The following is an 18,887-nucleotide window of genomic DNA, read 5'->3' as shown; positions in this document are numbered from 1 at the left end:
CACAGCGCAAGGGAGTGAACGCCCAGCTCCTCCAGGAGAAGCCGTCTCCTGATGGGAGGACGCTCTTAAGATACACTAGCAACAGTCTCGGCAGGGTGGAGCGTTTCTGCTTTGAAGCTCTGACACCTTTAGAGAGAAGAGAAAGCTCTTTGGGCGTGTGGGGTGGACTAAATCAAGGAAACAAGCCAGCGACCATCCCTGCGGACCTCAAGTATGCAGGAGGCACTCACTCTGTGCAGCACCTTCCTAGCACTGGGAATGCATAGCAAAAACCCCCCCAGACTCTGCCCTCAAGGACGTAAGATTCTAGAGGAAAGACAGAAAATGTCTGATGAAAGCTATCCTGACTACAGGATGGCAGGAAGTCCCCCAGGAAGACTGAGCAGAGGGGAGGTTTACAGCCTCCACCGGGAGAGGGGAAGAGCCCATGGGACTTGGAGAGGGTGGGGAGGGCACCTGTGGCTCCCAGGAGGTGCGGATGGTGTCAGGGCGCCAGAGGCTGGGGGGCTGGGGGACGAGGGAGGGGGCGGGGGAGAGGAGGGGGTAGGGGGCGGGGGAGAGGAGGGGTGGGGAGAGGGGGAGGGGTGGGGGAGAAGAGGGGAGGGGAAGGGGAGGAAAAGGAAGAAGGTGAATGAGTTGAGCAGGTGTTACATTTTGTCAAATGCAATTATGTAGCAATTGATGTGCTCCTATGATTTTTCTTCTTCAGTCTGCCTTGTGGGGATTACACGGATTGATTTTTGAATATCGAACCAGCCTTGCATCCCGGGAATAAAGCCTGCTTGGTCAGAGTGCATCATGCTCCTTAGAAACCACTGGATTCAATTTGCTGGTGTTTGTGGGAGACTTACACCCAAGTTCACGAGACACATTGGTCTTTAGTATTCTTTCTTATTTTTTGTACTATCTTTGTCTGGTTTGACATCAGATGATATGGACTCATTTTTCAATCTAAACAAACTAGATGAGTGTCAAGGCCACAGCCTAGTGTATCTGAATGTTCTCAGGGGAAGCGAGTGAAGCCGCTCAGTCGTATCTGACTCTTTGTGACCCCATGGACTACACAGTCCATGGAATTCTCCAGGCCAGAATACTGGAGTGAGAAGCCGTTCCCTTCTCCAGGGGATCTTCCCGACCCAGGGAGAGAACCCAGGTCTCCCACGTTGCAGGTGGATTCTTAACGTGCTGAGCCACCAGGGAAGCCCAAGAGAAGCAAAGCCGGTTTTAATAATGTCTGAATGGGCATGAAGTGATGGACTCAGGGACTCATCTTCCCACCAGTGGAATCCAAGATGGCAGAAATGAAGTCCTCCTCCTCCTCGTCAACATCACCTTCGTCCCCATCGTCGCCAGCAGCAACATCCACAATTGTCCTACATTTTCCTGATGAACTTGCTCTGTGCACAGCATGAACCAGAGTTATATGTGTGTGAATAACTGCTTCCCTGTCTGAAAGGGGGCTGGCTGTCTTGAATGTCTAGTTAGCTATCACGATCCCAGGATTAAATGGGATTCTGCCCGCAGTGAAGGGGGATAACTCGTCACCCCATCAGCCTCTGAGGAGCCGGGGACCAAGCATCTCACACAAGCCAGTCTCTGCTCCAGGGCATGAGCGCAGGGCAGACATGGCCCAACCACCTCGAGTCACAGCTCCTTGGAAAGGCCAGACTGGGACCTGTTATTCCCCAGCCAGGGACAGAGCGTGCTCCATGGACTGAAGCCCGAGAGGGAGCCAGCGTCTCAGAGCCGAAACGGTTCATTAGCAGCAGGTCGCTTCCCGCCCTTACGCGCAACACCCTTATAACCTTGGAGCTATAGCCTCGCCCTGGCTGGAAAAGTGCTTCAGCTTCAGAGGCACCCTATTATTGGGAGAGAGTAAGCTTTCCTGGAAGGAAAACTAAAGTCGCACCGTCTGGCCGGGTGTGTCTTTGAGGTCCCTTCTAGCTGACCGAGGAGGACGAGGCATGCAGATGGGGTGGACCTGTTTGGGCGTTAACTTTCCTCACATTTCTTAACGTTTCGCACAAAGAACCAGGGATGGTGCTGCAAACACGCACCAGGACAGTGGGGCCCAGTCACCCATAGAGGGGACTCGTCCACTCTGGAGATGGGCTCTGGTCTCCAGGAGCTCGGGTGTCTGCATTCGGGGCTCTGGAAACAGAAGCAGAGTTGACGATGTGATGACGAGCCTGAGTCAGCATCCTTCCAGCCAGGCTGAGGCAGCCAGGACACCCCGGGGCTCCTGCTGGCCCCTCCCTATCAGGGCCAGAGGGAGCTGGCTGCCCGGGGCTGGGGGCCGGGGCGGGGCGGAGACACACACACAGTCTACACCCTGACCCCCTCGGTGGGAGGGACTGTCTCCTCTCTCACTTTCAGAGGCTGTCAGAAGTTGATCTCTCCTCCCAAACACCAGCTTGGGGGGAAATCTCTTTCCTTGGCCTCCCTGCAGATCAGCCCTGGCTGACCCCTTGCCCAGAGCCAGGTTCCCCTGGGAGCCCGTCTTCACCCCAGGTTTCCCGGTTCAGCTGGCATCACCAGGGTCGCCTCTGGGCTGCCTGCTCCCAGAGACACCCACTTGTCAGCCCACAGAAGGGGACTCGTGGGCGGGCCCGGGCTGACAGTCCAGCGTCCAGTGAACCTGAGAACTGCTCTGGGGCTCTGCTGTGGCCTTCCCGCCTAACCCTTAATTAGTGTCCAGCCTCGCAACCCCTCTAAGTGGGGCTCCTGGGGGACAGGCCGCCGGAAGGGGGTAAAGAGGAGGAGATGACTGCAAAGGCATGGTGACCAGGTGGACAATTAGAACGTGCCCTCCCAGACGCTGATCTCCTAATCTACCGCTCTGAGCTTCCCAGACAGCCCTCTCTGCTTCTCAGAATACAATTTAATTTTTGTGTACAGAGTTTTCTGAAGGGCATAAATGCATTTTCACTTGATGCCCCAGTAATTCAGTTTTAAACGAAGCATAAAAACTCAATAAACAGCAAAGAGCTAACTGCATGTGCCAGGCTCGTGACCTTTCCCTGTTATTTCTGAATAAATAAGAAAGTGGGTAAAAGTCACATATGAAGTCGATGGCAAATTTTTCCCATTGTCTGTTAGAAAATCAGCCGGAATTGACAATAATTTGATAGTTCATGCTTGAGAGAGCTCCCAAGTGGGGATCTGAGGCCGGAGATTGACTCTCGTGACGATCCCGGGGAGATGGGCGGTGGGCAGGCTCGCCTGACCTTGAAACCGTCCCCCGAGCCCAGACGCCCATAATCAATGCAGACTCTCTGCCCCCAGGGGCCCCCACGAGCAAAGGGGAAAATGAAGATTCACAGAAAAGCCGCACAAGTGGATTTTTCAATCGGCTTCTCAAATGCCTGCTAAGTGGCGGGCCCGAGCCGCATGCATACTGCATGAGCGCAGGACAAGGACAATCACCGGGGACAGAGCGCCGCGCGTCCTCCCTGGCCTGCTGCAAGACTGCTGGTGGGCGATGTGAGCTGCAGCCCCCTTAACCCCCGGCACCTGCCGTCTGGACCAAACACAGAGACTGCAGCCCACCCCCAGCATCCAGCTCGCACTCTCCCTGAGTCCAGGGCCCCCCATGTCCGGCACCCCCAAGTCCAGTGGCAGGACACCGGCCGCTTGGGACAGTGACCATTAGGAGGTGCTCCCTGCGTGGAGTGATTAGGCCCCTCCTCGCCATGTCCTGGGGCTCCGGCCCCTGCAGGAACGCATCTGCCTCACAGCTCTGTTTTCTGTGAGTCTGGGCCCAAGTAGTTTCCTTGACTTCAGTCCCTCTGTCCTCTAGTGTCCGGTGTCCTGGGGCCTCTCGGGGACCCACCTCCTTTCCTCTCCCTCCTCCATCTGGCGCCGCCTTCTTCGGAATGCAAGCTTTGTGCCCTGTGAGTGTGAGTCTGCCTGCACACGGCTGAGTGCCTGTAGTGTGAATGTCTGGGAGTGCTCACATGTGTGTGTGTGACATGTGTGTGCACGCACACACATGGACAGGCTGGGATCCAGGTGACCAAGCTTCTCTAACCTGCCACACGCTGAGCCCCATTTGCCTCGGGCAGTTTGGGGGTCTGTCCTGCCTGCCTCCACACCGCACCCCAGCAGGACATGTCATCAGCATCAGAAATGGGGTGTCATCAGCTGGGCGCTTTAGAGCCTCAGCATCTCAGGTGAGACGCAGGTGGCGGGCGGCACCTGCCCATCCTCTCGGCCCTGGGAGCTCCAGGCAGACGTGCCACCTGTGAAGAGCGAGCCCGGCTGGCGGGGAAGCCCTGCTAAGACTCGGCAGGTGCCCTGGGACCATGCATTCTGGCTGTAGGAACACGGGATCAGGGGGCCCAGCTGCAGCTCAGCCAGCACCCCTGAGGCCTGGCCCCAGTGTGACTTCAGGGGGATGACCCGTCATGTTGTGACTCGTCTGTGGGAAGCCTGGCTCTGACAGCAGAGAGAGCTGCCCATGGAGGGACACAGGGCAGCTGCTGGGCAGGGCCAGGCTGAGGACCGCCCCAGGAGATGGTGCAGCCGCCCCCTGACCTGGGTCTAGAGGGCCCTGCTGCTCAGTCCCCTGAAGAGTCAGTTCAGGCCAGGTTGGAGCGCCTGCGGTGAGGCTCCGGCTGAATCACGAAGTCACTCCGGTGACCCTTCCTGGCCCCTGCTTCCTGCTGGAGTCCGGCTGCTCCCCACCCAGGCAGGCCCCAGGCTGGCAGCTGCAGGAAGACGGCCGTTATCCCGGTCCACCCCCCTGCCCCTCAGGTTTGGGGATGCAGAGTTGGACACAATGGAGCAGACGAGCTAACTGAGCCCCCCGCCCCTCCGGTCTGCGCTCACCCGGGCGTCCACGCCGGTCCATCCTTGGTCCACCCCAGGGCACCCTCAGCCCCACCACGCTGTGGGTGAGACATGGGGGTGGGACGTCTCCACCCTCCCGGCTGCCACCTGCAAACGTCTCTGGACACCTCCTCACCGCTCTGTAAATCCAGACTAACAGCCCGGACATGGGAATGAGGCGGGGTGAAGTTAGACCATCAATCTGGCCTCAAGGAACACAGATGTTGCTTGTTCTGAAAAGAGGCTGGTCCACCCGGAATGTTCTATTCACAGAGGCCAGCTGACACCCCCCAGGGCTCCACTCAACAGAGCCAGGGTACCTCCTGTGGGCAGGTGGGGAGCTTTGGGACCTGGAAGGGGGACTGTTTCTGCTGTTACAGGGAGCAAAACGCTGAGGGTCACACGGTCTCAAGGGAGGGGCTGTGGACAGCAGTCAGGAGGCCCACGACACTCCAGACAAGAACGACGGGGCTCCAGGTGGCGTGCAGTGACAGAAAGAGTGAGAAACAGCCCGGACCTTGATGTATGTTGAAGGCAGAGTTGACCTGAATTTTCCGATAGATTAGATGGGCGGACGACAGCTGAGAGAAGGTCAAGGTAGGCTCTGAAGATTTTTAACAAAGGTCAAGCAGCAGCTGGGCTGGCAGGTCTGACATGGTGACAGTTCCGGCCCAGCGGAGGGTCAGGAGCACGAGCGGAGAGAAGCTCTGAAACGACAAGGAAGCCTCACGCGACACATACCGTGTCCAGTGACCCGGCCTGCAAGCCATTGCATCGTCCTCACCCTGAGGAAGGAAGCTACAGACACGGGGCCCTTCTAAGTTCACGAAAGCCTTGCTTACCGGTTATCTTCGCTTCTGAGACTTAAGCCATATTAGCACCACCTGGGGCTTCCCGATGGCTCAGCAGTAAAGAAGCTCACTGCCAAAGCAGGAGGCGAATGAGACGCAGGTTTGATCCCTGGCTCCGGAAGATCCCCTGGAGGAGGAAATGACAACACACTCCAGTATTTCTGCCCAGGAGATCCCATGGACAGAGGAGCCTGGTGGGCTACAGTCCGTGGGTTGCACAGAGTCACACGTGCCTGAGCAGCTGAGCGCACACACAACACCATTTTACAGACGAGGAAGCTGATCCCAGAGGGGTTATGACGCCCTCAAATGCTCGTGGCCAGTGTTATCAAGGTGAGATGGGACCCAAGTGTTCTCACTTCCATCTTGATGAGTTCAGGGAAGTGGCTGAGTGAGGGAAGTCTGGATTGCTCTTCCAGCTTGATCCCAAAAGACCTTCAGCTTTGCTCGTGACCTCAACAAGCATAGAGAGGCATTTGGGTGGCCTTCAGCTTTTGGCAAATATAAATAGAGCTTCTGTGACCATTTGTGCATAGGTTTGGGTGTGAAGTCTTTATTTCTCTGGGATAAATGTCCAGGGATGCAATCTTGAGGTCCTAGGATAATTGTACATTCAGTTCTTTAATGAAGCTGAGTTTCCAAGATGGTGGAGTAGAAAGACGCTGAATTCACCTCCTCTCATGGGCACACACAAATACACTATTTACAGAACAACTGTTGATGAAAAAGACTGGAACCTACCAGGACTGATCTTCTATAACTAAAGGTATAAAGAAGGAACCACACCAAGGCGGGTAGGAGGGGTGGAGTCAGGGTAGAGTCAAATCCCAGAGCCCTGGGTGAGCGACCCCAAATCCCGAGAATAATCACGATTACAGAGGTTCTCCCCTCTGACCAAGGGGTCTCAGATCCACGTTGGGCTCCTCGGCCCTGGGGTCCCGCACTGGGAAGTTGAGCCTCCAGACTGTTTATCTCTGAAGCCAGCAGAGTTTACTTTCAAGAAAGTCTTGAGGTTGTAGGAAATAGAGACCCCATGCTTGAAGGATGCACACAAATCTTACACATTCCAGGACCCAGGGCAGAAGCAGTAATTTGATGAGACCTGGGGCCCAGACCCACCTGCTGGTCCTGCAGGGCCTCCCGGAGCGGCCAGGGCAGGGCCAGCGACAGCTCCCCCGGGGGACATGGAGACTGGTGGGAACCCTGCTTGGGAGCTCCTTCAACTGCGTGGACACTGGGGCTGGAGTATAAGCAATAAAATATTTGAATCGTGATGCTGTACACCTGAAATTAATATATTGTAAACCAACTGAACCTCAATAGGAAAGAAACAGAGACCGCCACGCCGCTTCCCAGAGGGGCTGCACCATCCTAAATTAACACCAGCCACGTGCCCGGGATTCTCGGCGTCCGCACAGCACGTTGGAAGTCTTCGGCCATTCTGACCGATCCGGTATCTCAATGTGGTTTTAACTTGCATTTCCCTTCTGGTTCATGATGTTGAAACCCTTTCGTGCACTTACTCGGCATCTGTACGTCCTTTCTGGTGAAAGGGCTCTTCATGTCTTTGCCAGTGTTCTAACATGATTGGTGTGTTTGTGTCTTAGTGTTGAGCTTTAAGAGTTTGTTTATATTCTAGATGCTTGTACTTCGTTAGGCATGTGATTTACAAATGTTTTCTCCCAGTCTGTAACTAATGGTTTCATCCTCTTAACAGGGTGTTTCAAGTTGTGAAATTGTAAATCTTGAAGACATCCGATTTGTCATTTTTTTTTAATAGATTGTATTTTTGGTGTCAATCAAAGAATTTGTTTGCCTGGGAAGCTAGTCCTAGGTTCCAGATACTTTATCTTCTTTTTCCCAAAAGTTTTGCGGTTTTATACTTTACTGGTAAATCCATGATGCGTTTTGGGTTGCTGTGTGCTTAGGCTCTCACTTGTGTTTGACTCTTTGTGACTCCCATGGACCATAGCCCACCGGGCTCCTCTGTTCATGGAGATTCTCCAGGCAAGAACACTGGAATGGGTTGCCATTCATTCGAGGTTAATTTTGTACAAAACGTGTGGTTTGGGTCAAGTTCATTTTGGGTATGCAGTCATTCACTTAGAGAAGGGAATGGCACCCCACTCCAGTACTCTTGACTGGAAAATCCCATGGATGGAGGAGCCTGGTAGGCTGCAGTCCATGGGGTCACTATGAGTCGGACACGACTGAGTGACTTCACTTTCATTTTTCACTTTCATGCATTGGAGAAGGAAATGGCAACCCAGTCCAGTGCTCTTGCCTGGAGAATCCCAGGGACGGGGGAGCCTGGTGGGCTGCCGTCTCTGGGGTCACACAGAGTTGGGCACGACGGAAGCGACTTAGCAGCAGCAGCCGTCATTCACTGCTTCAGCACCACTTGTTAAAAGATAAACCTTCCTCTTGAACTGCTTTTGTGCCTTGGTCAAGAATCAGCTGGGTGCACTTCATGGGTCTCTTCCCAGGTTTTCTGTCCAGTCCCCTTAACTACGCGTCTGTCTGTCTGCGGGGACCACGGTCTCATGACTGTGAGTGCAGCCTTGAAGCCGGATCACCTCACTCCTTCCACTTCCCTCTTCTTTTTCAAGTGTTTTTAGCTATTTTAGTTGTCCCTTGGCTTTTCTTATCCATTTTGAAATAACATTCTTTATATCTATTAAAAATCTTGCTGGGGTTTTGATAACACTTGCGTTAAAGGTTGTTAGATAGTCAGTCATGTGAACAGTGGTCTCCCTTCCCTCCCGGCCTCTGCATTTCTTATTTACTTTTCCTTCGTATGCATCTTCCAGCCTCAGATCCTCAGCACACTGTCCGTGGGGTCCTGGCCGTCCGTGCGTGCATCTGCCGTCCCCGCTGATGCCGAGCTGCCACCTGGTGAGGACGCCCTCCTCCTCTCCTCCTTTCCTGCCGCAGCTGCTTCCTCACGAAGCAGAACGGAAGCACCATCCAGCCTCGCTGTGGTGGATTCCTCTGAGAGTGGTGGGAAGAAATCTTTCAAGTGCCAACACTTTACTCACCCACGTCCCCCAGGTGACAAAGATGGCAGACTTCAGTCTCCTCCCCTCCATCTCCGTGTCCATCTTCATCCCCAAGTTCTGTCTCCGTCTCTTTCTTTCTCTCTTTCAGACGACCTGTCTTAGAATCAGAATGCATACGGAGAAAGTTTGCCTTGAAAGTCTGACTTGAAGTCAGATTCTTCTGACATAAGCTTAGTTTGATTTGCCAGGTAAGTTGGAGAATGATGACTGCCCTCGCCAATTATGATGTTTTCCTTAAACCCCACAAATGACAGACGCAGCTCTCAGAAAGCACACGCAGAGTACACACAGGCACGCCTCTTTATACTGGGCTTTGCTTTCTTGTGCTTCACAGATATTGCTTTTTTAATAAGTTGAAGGCCTGTGGCCACCCTGCACTGTGAGACGACGCTTAAATTTTTCAGCAACAAAGTATTTTTAATTAAGGAATATACAGGGTTTTTTTAGCCTTAATGCTATTACAAAATTCCTAATAGGCTACAGTATAGTGTAAATGTAACTTTTATATACACTGGGAAGCAAAAGAATTCATGTGACTCCCTTCATTTTAATATTCACTTAATTGCAACAGTCTGGAACCAAAACCATAGTGTCTCTGAGGTGGCCTGTGAACAAAATCCAGCATCATAGTTTACATTCTACGTCATTAGACATACAGTAACAAATCTGGATTTCGACTTGAAAACTTTGGAGACATTTCATAGATTTTTGAAGTCATTCCGGAGGAAGAAGAACTAAAAATTTAAAGACCACTAATCTAAAAGTACAGTCACACGGACACACAAACAGGATTGCTTCTGCCAAAAATACCAGTCCATCCTAAAGGAAATCAACCCTGAATATTCACTGGAAGGACTGATGCTGAAGCTGAAGCCCCAGTACGTTGGCCACCTGATGCAAAGAGCTGACTCATTGGAGAGACCCTGATGCTGGGAGGGATTGAGGGCAGGAGGAGAAGGGGAGACAGAGGATGAGATGGTTGGATGGCATCACCGGCTCAACGATCATGAGTCTGCAGAAACTCTGGGAGATAATGAAAGACAGTGAGCCTGGCGTGCTGCAGTCCCTGGGGTCGCAAAGAGTCGGACGCGACTGAGCGACTGAGCAACGACAACCAAGATTAGCTGGGAACCAACGCAAGAAAGGGTGAGCGAAGGACTGCTTACTGATGCGCGAGACGCAGCGCACAGGGTTAAAGCGACCGATCTCACATGCGGCGTCTAACGCAAGAGGAAGTCCCAAAGAAGCCATTTTAAAAAGTGAAGCATTAAAAGATAATAAAAGTTGTAGAGACGGGGTGGAGTATAAAGCTCAGAGCAAAAGAACACGAGTCAGCTTCACAGGAGTTTGTTTCCTCTAAAAACAGCTCTCTTCCTGAGAACCAGAAGCAAATATGACCAAAGGCGTCCCGTGGCAGTGAGCACCGACGTACCTGTTGCGTTTTTCTTGATTCCTTCTTGTGTGCTTGAAATAGGCGGTAATTTCTCCCGAAAGCCTGAGTGCTGCTACAAACAGAGCCGTGAATTCAGAGCCGCTTCTGAGGTCTTTATTCTTGCTTTCCTTGGCCTTCTTCCCTTTTATCCTCTCAGGCCCAGGATCAGGGCTCTCTTTTTTTTTTTTCCAATCTATTTTGAAATTGCTTTTCTTGAAGCACTGAATACTCGAAGCTGAATGAATATAAGCAAACACTGAGATGTTCACAATAAAACGCACTGTTTGAGGGCACGCTCTCAAGAGTTCATTAAATAATACTCACTGCTGAGAGCGCCAGGGCAGGCCCAGGGTTGGCACAGGCATCAGGGTGCTGGAGTCTCTCCCTGGCTCACCTTCTGGGAGCTTCTGGGCATGCTGGGCCTCCCCTGCAAACCTGCTCCCCACGTAGGCCCTGAGTCTTTAACTGCCGCCCTCCTCCTGTGACCAAAGCTCAAGGCCAGGGAGGGTGTGCGGGGCCAGCGTGGCTGCTGTGCCCCTAACCTGCCCTCACATGCACGCTCACTTACACACGGGCACACACACAGGCACTCAGCTTGTTGGGGAAATATTATTTTTTAAAAAATCAGAATCTTCCCCCAACCCAGAAAACCTCTCCAAATCGGTTCTAGAGAAAGGAAGCAGGTTTGCCCTTGCATAAGCACTAAACCAGGATTGCCAGGCGTCTCAGGCCACCTGTTGCAGGGAGACCCTCCTCGGCCACCCAGAGATGCTCACTCCATCCACGTCTGAGAAAACAGCCAGTGGCCGGTGACAGGGTCTCTGTCCCCTCGTCCCAGTCAGTCCTGAGTGATCAGGGTGAGGTGGGCTCCTCAGCTTCGAGATAACTTGGTGAACTGGAGTGAGACATCTGCCAAAATGGTTTCCCACAGGGACCTGGGTGGGGCCCAGGCCCCTGGAGGCTACATTTCGTGGAACCAGGGGCCAGGTCCTGAGCTGTGGGAGGTGAGTCTCACAGGGCTGTGAGCACTCGGGGTGCGGGTACTGCAACTCTTACTTTTAGGATGTATCTGCCTCTCCAGCCCACGTCTGCAGGCGGGGGTCCAGGCAGGGCACAGGCCCACACAGGTGTGCATGCACACGCCTGGGCTTCCTGACTGCGCACACCCGCTCTGCAGCCCCTCCCGCGAGTCCCCAGTGACCAGGACGCGGGCACGTGGATGAGACCTGCAGCCCTCGTCCCCCAGGTGGCCTGTGGCCCCCACCCTGGGCCTCCTGGGCCCCTCCGTCTTGAGGCGCAGCCAGCGGGCCGTCCTTAGACCAGCCTGCTCCCGCTGCTCTGCCTCTGCGGCCAGGTCCAGCCAGGCGACCCCGGGAACCCTCCTGACCATCTCCCTGCCGCCTCCAGAGACCTCGGGGAATGGGAGAATGGCCCACACCCCTGGCGAGACCCACGGGGCAGCTCCCTCAGCGCAGCTCTGCTGTCACGCGCTTGTCAAGACGCGATTCCAGGAGGGGCTGCGGAGGGAGACTGGGTGTGGGAGGCCACCCCCCACCACCCGGAGCAGCCCCCCACCTCTCCCCTGGCAGTGAGGACAACAAGTACCTGCCAAGCTCCAGACACGGCACTCGGCGCTGGCCTGCAGCCGTCCGCACCCCGCCTGCCCCGGGCCCCTCGCAGGAGCTCTGATGGCCGGGGCTCTGCCTGTCCAGCCGAGGCAGTGACCAGGCTCCACACCCGCCAGGACAGCCAGACCACGGGGCTTGATCTGACCCCGCCTCGCGCGTCTAAATAAACCATCACGGTTTTAACTCAGGAAACCTGGGTCTTGCTACATTTGCGCTGGGACGACCACCACGGTGGAGGTGTTAACGCAGGGGGTGGTCCAGGCCCTGGATCCTCCTCTTCCCACGGCCCCACGCCCTCCCTGCAGCCTCACCACCCTCCCGCTCCTCCTCCAGCCCAAGGACTCAGAACAGCCCCTCCTCTGAGACTCCGCCTCTGCTCAGGGCCGTTCTGAGCTAAGCACCAATCATGATGTCTGATTACACCGCAGCCACCTCCGGGCCCAGAAAAGAGACCATTCCCAGGACTTTACACCTTCCGAAGCCCTCAGTGGTCGTAGCTGCTGCTGCCTCTTTACAAAAATAAAATATAACTTAAGTGTTGCCTTCATCATCTCGCTTTTGAGATAAGAGTGTTTGACACACATGACTCACGTCTGTAAATAACATATAATTTAGCTTTACCTTGTTTTGAACTCTCTATAAAAGGAACGATACTGAATGTACTCTATGCCTTATTTTGTTGTTGTTCCAAGAGCTTGCTTTTGAGAACCATCCGTTCTCACACACACATCGATGTGTGCAGCTGAAATTCACTCATTTTCAGCACAACGTGATGTTACGTTTATGGGTGTGCTCCATGCGAGACATCCGCGTCCTGCCAGCAGCAGTGAAATCCTCTCGGACTTCGGTGCCGTGGACAGCACAGCTGTGTGCGTTCTCACACGCGTCTCTAGCTCTACGTGTGAACACTGCACAGTCTAGATGCTCCAGTCTGAGAAGCGGACCTGCCGGCCTGCAGGAGATGTGTGATCCCGGCGCAAGGTGAAGCCAGGCCGGCTCGGGGAGCTGACGCCTCCCTCTTCCCAACAGCCTCAGGGAGCGCCACGCACAGGTGCCTTCCTGGTGTGCGTGGCCACGTGCCGTTGTGTGCACGCGTGTGTGCGCCGGTGGGTGTGTGCACGTGTGTGTTGGGTCTCACTTAACTCTGCACTGTCCCACTTACGTAGAATGCTGAGTGTCGTCTCGGGCAAGCACGCATCTTCCAGGCTCTCCCTGCCCTCTGTTTGGCCCACTTTATTCTCTCCTTCCTGACAAGGGGAGGGTCTCGTGTTCTGCTCCCCGATGCACCGCCAGGCCCGCGTTTCGCAATGATTTCTGCCACCTTGCTGCTTGTTCCCTCCCTGACTTTGTGGTGTCAGCTGCTGGAGGCTGCTTTGTTTCATCAGCATTAAAATCTTAGGTCTCTTGCTTCTTCATTGTTGCTTTTTCTGTTTTAAGAAATACTTTCCTACCCCAAGGGCATAAAATTATTCCTCTGTATTGACTTCTAAAATGCCCTAGTTTATCTTTGATATTTTGGTCTTTAATTCAAACAGAATTCATTTTTGTACATGGTATGAATTGGGATCAAACTCCACTTTTTTGGGGGATGAGAATAACCAGGATTATTTGTTGAAATATCTGACATTTCTATTTCTTCCTTTTATTAAGAAATGCACACAGGTTCTGTTTCTAGACTCTATTTGGTTCTATTTAAAAGCAATTGATCAGGACTCTTCTCCTTAGAAAGAAAAGAAAAAGAAAGAATAGAAAAATTTGCCAGAATTTTCACTGGAACTGAATCTATTTTATAATTTAATTCCAGGGAAATCAATATTTTTATAATAATATCCCACAGTCTATGTATATGGTTTATCTTTCCCAATTTTTATCTCTCATTTATTTTTTCAGAGATTTTATAATTTTCTCCAAGAATATCTTATATGTGTTTTCTTAGATTATTGCTGGTACTTTAATTTTGAATATTATTAGATGCTTTTGGTATTTAAACATTTACCTTTATCAGACAGTTTAACTGAATCAATTGAGAAAAGGTATCATTTTGCTCCTTTAATTTATTCATGTGAAGAGATACAGAGGCTGATTTCTACAGCTAACATTCTCTTGCACCCCTGGATAAGCCCAGTTTAGTAGGTAACATTTCCTCTTTCATGCGCTGTTGCATTCTCCTTGTTCCCTAAGACCGTTGTGTCTGTATTTATGGGTGACTTTGACGCATTCATACTTTTCTCATGATGTTTTTGTTTCAGATCAGAGTTTATCTACTATTAAGATCATACAAGCCTCTTAAAATGATTTAGTGAATGCGCACTGTGTATGGGATGGAAAACGTGTGTTTTGTTCCACAAAAATTTGGTAGGATTTGCCTTTTAAAAAGTTGGGTGTCGTGCTTTCTTTGATGGAGGAATTTTTCATCTGTGTCCCTAAATGGCAATGTGAGAATTAATGTTTTTTTTCTTTCCTCTGCTTCAATTAGATCTGTTGTCTTTCTTGTAATTTATCTATTTCACCTAATTTTTAAAATTTATTGGTGCTAAATTATCCATACTGTTATCTTTTTAATCCTGGCTGCTTCCTGAAGTTACGATCGCTTTTCCCTCCTAAATGTACACTGTGGTTCAGCCCTTCCGTCTTCATCCGTCTTGAGGAAATGTGCAGTCCTGATGAGCTGCTCGAAGAACTTCCATTTGATTCCGTTAATTTTCATTTTCAAGTTCATTAATTTCTGTGTCTTATTTCCTTCAAACTCCTTCAGTTATTATTCTATTTTTAAATTTCTCAGTTTCGACATGACTTTTTGGCTTGAGTGTGTGCTAAGTCCCTTCAGTCCTGTCTGACTCTTTGCGACCCCATGTACTGCAGCCCGCCAGGCTCCTCTGTCCATGGGATTCTCCAGGCAAGAACACTGGAGTGGGTTGCCATGCCCTCCTCCAGGATATCATCCCAACTCAGGAATTGAACCTAAATCCACATCTCAGGCAGGTTCTTCACTGCTGAGCTACCTGGGAAGCCCCATGTTTTGGTTTACTGACATTTTAATTAAGTTAATAATTTATATGATGAGATGATATTGAGCTATTCTATGGAGAGCTTGCTGTCTCTTTCGATTCGTTTAGACTTTTTAAGAACAGTTTGTGGGCTGGTGCTTCTGTTTTATTTTATTCTTTTTAAAGTTCCCATATGGTACAATGGACTTTAGAGGGCACATGTGGACACTCATGAGTTTCAGCACGTGTCTGGATCCAATCATCTACCGGGAGGGAATTCCGTCCCACCGTGTCCCTCCCGGGATTCCCTGGTCAGTCACACCCCGTCTGGCTCCTGAAGAGGCAGCCCTGCTCTCTCCTGCAGCCCCGTGGGTCTGCCACCCGGATGTCATGAAGAGAGAGTCACTGCTTGGGGGGCCTGTCGAGGTAGTTCCTTTCACCCACACGGTCCCTCGGAGACCCCACCTCCTGGTGTGTGTGTCTGTGTTCCGTTTGTTCACACCGAGTCCTCTCCTACAGGGCAATTCCATGGCCCGGATTCTGTCATATTCCACTCTGCTATCCTATCGCTCAGCTGTATCCAGTGTGGATCCTGGTGCTCCTGCCAAAAGACGTTTGCATCCTTTCCCGTGTTTGGTTATGAATAGGGTCGCCCTTAACATTGGTGCACACTCTTTACACAGACGGTGAGTTCCGTCTCTCTGGGGTGAATACTTGTTCAGTTCAGTTCAGTCGCTCAGTCGTGTCCGACTCTTTGCAACCCCATGAATCACAGCACGCCAGGCCTCCCTGTCCATCACCACCTCCCGGAGTCCACCCAAACCATGTCCATTGATTCGGTGATGCCATCCAACCATCTCATCCTCCTTCGTCCCCTTCTCCTCCCACCCTCAGTCTTTCCCAGCATCTGGGTCTTTCCAAATGAGTCAGCTCTTTGCATCTGGTGGCTAAAGTATTGGAGTTTCAGCTTCAACGTCAGTCCTTCCAATGAACACCCAGGACTGATTTCCCTTAGGATGCACAGGTTGGATCTCCTTGCAGTCCAAGGGGCTCTCAAGAGTCTTCTCCAGCACCACAACTCAAAAGCATCAATTCTTCACCACTCAGCTTTCTTTATAGTCGAACTCTCACATCCATACATGACCACTGGAAAAACATAGCCTTGACTAGATGGACCTTTGTTGGCAAAGTAATGTCTCTGCTTTTCAATATGCTCTCTAGGTTGGTCATAACTTTCCTTCCTGTAAGTACAAATATTAAGTTGACCATTTCTAATTTTTAGTGGTTTTTTTTTTTTTTTCCATTTATGTATTGTGCTCTTGGAGCCAGGTCACAAGATTTTCTGCAATGCTTTCTTTCAAAAAGTGTGTAGCTTACACATTACATTTAGAACTGAGGCTCATTTGGGGTCAGCGTTTGCATAAGAGTGAGATTTAAGCCAAAGGTGACTTTTTTGGTAAATGGAGATCCAATTTTCCAACATCTTTTCTGGAAAGACTATTCTCTTCCGCTGACTTGTCTTGGTGACCGTGTTAAAAATCACCTGGCCCCCTCTGGTAAGCCCTTCTGGGCTCTGTGTTCTGAGCCTCTGTCTCGTTGTTCAGTGGCTAAGCTGTGTCCTGCTCTCTGTGACCCTGTGGTCTCCAGTGTGCCGGGCTTTCCTGTCCGTCACTGTCTCTCAGAGTCTGTTCAAATTCATGTCCCCTAAGTTGGTGATGCCAGCTAACGTTTCATCCTCTGCCACCCCCTCCTCCTTTCGCCCTCAATCACTTCCTGCATGAGAGTCTTTTTCCAATGAGTGGGCTCTTCATATCAGGTGGCCCATTGATCCATGTATTTATCTCTCCATGAATATAAGGTCCTGATTACTGTGGCTTGAAGCTGGTCTTAACAATATGTTAGTTTAATGCCAAGTTTATTTTTTTTGTTTGGGCTAGTTCAAGTTCCTTTGTCTTTCTAAGTAAATTTTACAATCAGCTTCTCTATGTCTACAAAACAACTGTGCTGGAGTTTTAACTTAATTTAAATTCATAAATAAATTCGGGGAACTCTGGCACTTTTCTGAAACTTTCACTCTGTTGACTTGATATGTCTCTCTGCTAGATCTTCTTTGATTACTATCATCAGCATTTTGCAATTTTCTGCACAAAGATTCTATACATGTTTTGTTAGCTTTTCCCCTAAGTATCTCATTTTTAAGCTATTGTAAATGGCATTGTTTTATTAATTTTGGATATCGGTTGTTTATTGCCAGAATACTGAAATATCACTTATCCTTATTATTTTTTTCATTTTATTGCTTTTGATTCCCTTGCTCATTTTTTCTAATTTCTTAAAGTAAAAACATTAACATTAGACTCATTAGCTTCTCAGTGTAAGTGATTAATTCTGTAAATCTCCTCGTAAGAGCTCCTTCTGCTGTATTCTACAAATTGTGATATGGCGCATTTTCACATTTGTTTAGTTCAAATATCTTCAAACTCCCACTGGGGCTGTCTCCTGACCTACAGATTATTTAGAAGTGGGTTATTCAGTTTCCAAACATTTAGACACATTCCTATTACTTTTCTGCTACTGAAAATTTAATTCCTTTATGGTCAGAGGGCATACTTGGTATGTTTGTCTCTATTTACATGGCGTTAAGCTAAAGCTGAAACTCCAGTACTTTGGCCACCTCATGCGAAGAGTTGACTCATTGGAAAAGACTCTGATGCTGGGAGGGATTGGGGGCAGGAGGAGAAGGGGACAACAGAGGATGAGATGGCTGGACGGCATCCCTGACTCGATGGACGTGAGTCTCAGTGAACTCCGGGAGTTGGTGATGGACAGGGAGGCCTGGCGTGCTGCAGTTCATGGGGTCGAAGAGAGTCGGACATGACTGAGCGACTGAACTGAACTGAACTAAAGGCTTGTTTCATAAGCCTGGACGTGGTCTGTCGTGGTGAACGTTCCGTGTACACGGGAAGGAGTGTGTTCTGCTGGGGGAAGGGGTCTGTCCTCCAGCCGTCAGCTGAGCCCAGTTGGCTGGTGCTGTGACTCAGGTCTCCTTCAGTCTCTGCAGCTCTGCGTACAAGGCCTGTCAACACCCTCCCGAGAAGAGGATGCTGAAGCCTTCAGTTAAAGCTGTGAATGAGTCCACTTACCTCTTGGTTCTGTTTATCTTGCAGCGCGTTTTCGGCGCACACACGTTTCGTGCCACTGGCACTTCTTGGTGAGTTGACCTCTGTCCTCACGACAGGCACCCTTCACTCCAGTCTTGTTTCTGCTTCCTTTGAGGTTCACCTTGTTTGACGTTAATGGAGCCACTCCGTTCAGCTTTCTTTTGGTTTGTTTCCATGTTATGCGTTCTCTGTCCTTTCGCTTCAGAACTGAATGTGGCATTTGTTTGAAAGGAGTTTCTTGTGGATCCTGTATAGTTGGGTCAAACTTTCCCATCCATTTCAGTAACGTCTGTCAGGCTATTTAAACAATTTGCCATTCAAAACAGTATGTATGTTTGTAGATGTATAGCTACTGTTTTATTATTGGTTTTCTTTTTGTTCCAACTATCTTTCTTTCCTCTGTTTGTCCTTTCCTCCTTGCTTGGAGTTATTTGAACCATTTCAATTCCATCTCTTTCTGCAGGGTCTCCAGCCCTTTCTGGTTCCCGGAGGCTCCCTTGTGTGCTCAGCCCTGAGGCCTGAGGCTGCACACGCCCCCCGGCTGTACCACCTTCAGAACCAAAGTGGGAGGAAGCCTCGTCCCCATCTTGTCTATCCTTGAAGAAGGATCACAGGCTCTCCTGGGCCCTGCATCAGCACCCGACCCTTGTCTGGGTTCCCACCTGCACTGGGTTCAGGCCTGGAGACGCTGAAGGGTACGCAGAGTCAGGGAGAGGACTCACCAGTGTCTTGGCCACCCTCTGAGTTCTGGTTTTCCTCCCCAATCTGCCTGCAGACACAGACTTTCAGAGTCTTCAGGTGGTGCCCCAGGCACTGGGTCGGGGTTTCAGAATAGTGCTTAGAGGGATAGATGGGGTGTAGATGATCACTCCCCCAGACCCAGGACCAGAAGCACCACATCTTCTCTGTCTTTCCACAAAATTTCAAACTTCATTCCTG

General features: G+C 50.8%; 2 long non-coding RNA genes across 5 annotated transcripts; one reads left to right on the top strand and one right to left on the bottom strand.

Annotated features, from left to right (window-relative positions):
• Nucleotides 1-1,208: 1,208 nt before the first annotated feature.
• On the bottom strand, nt 1,209-12,708 carry LOC129637326 (uncharacterized). Its single transcript, XR_008707439.1, has 6 exons — nt 11,778-12,708; nt 8,720-10,407; nt 5,673-5,808; nt 4,831-5,537; nt 2,058-2,151; nt 1,209-1,397 (listed from the first exon to the last, which is right to left on the bottom strand). It is a non-coding gene; the product is annotated as an uncharacterized LOC129637326 (long non-coding RNA).
• Nucleotides 5,673-10,430, top strand: LOC129637234 (uncharacterized). Of its 4 annotated transcripts, XR_008707428.1 has the most exons (5): nt 6,025-6,447; nt 7,005-7,134; nt 8,492-8,732; nt 8,829-8,928; nt 9,075-10,430. It is a non-coding gene; the product is annotated as an uncharacterized LOC129637234 (long non-coding RNA). The 4 variants fall into 4 exon arrangements; XR_008707413.1 differs by lacking the exon at nt 6,025-6,447 and adding an exon at nt 5,673-6,014 and having other exon boundaries at nt 8,829-10,430; XR_008707420.1 differs by having other exon boundaries at nt 6,026-6,447; nt 8,492-8,576; nt 8,829-10,430.
• Nucleotides 12,709-18,887: the final 6,179 nt, after the last annotated feature.

The sequence above is a fragment of the Bubalus kerabau genome, chromosome 1 (genome assembly GCF_029407905.1).
Source record: "Bubalus kerabau isolate K-KA32 ecotype Philippines breed swamp buffalo chromosome 1, PCC_UOA_SB_1v2, whole genome shotgun sequence".
Classification (NCBI taxonomy): Eukaryota; Metazoa; Chordata; class Mammalia; order Artiodactyla; family Bovidae; genus Bubalus; species Bubalus kerabau.
The sequence above is the reverse complement of the archived record's forward strand: the minus strand, read 5'-3'. Positions and strand labels throughout refer to the sequence as shown.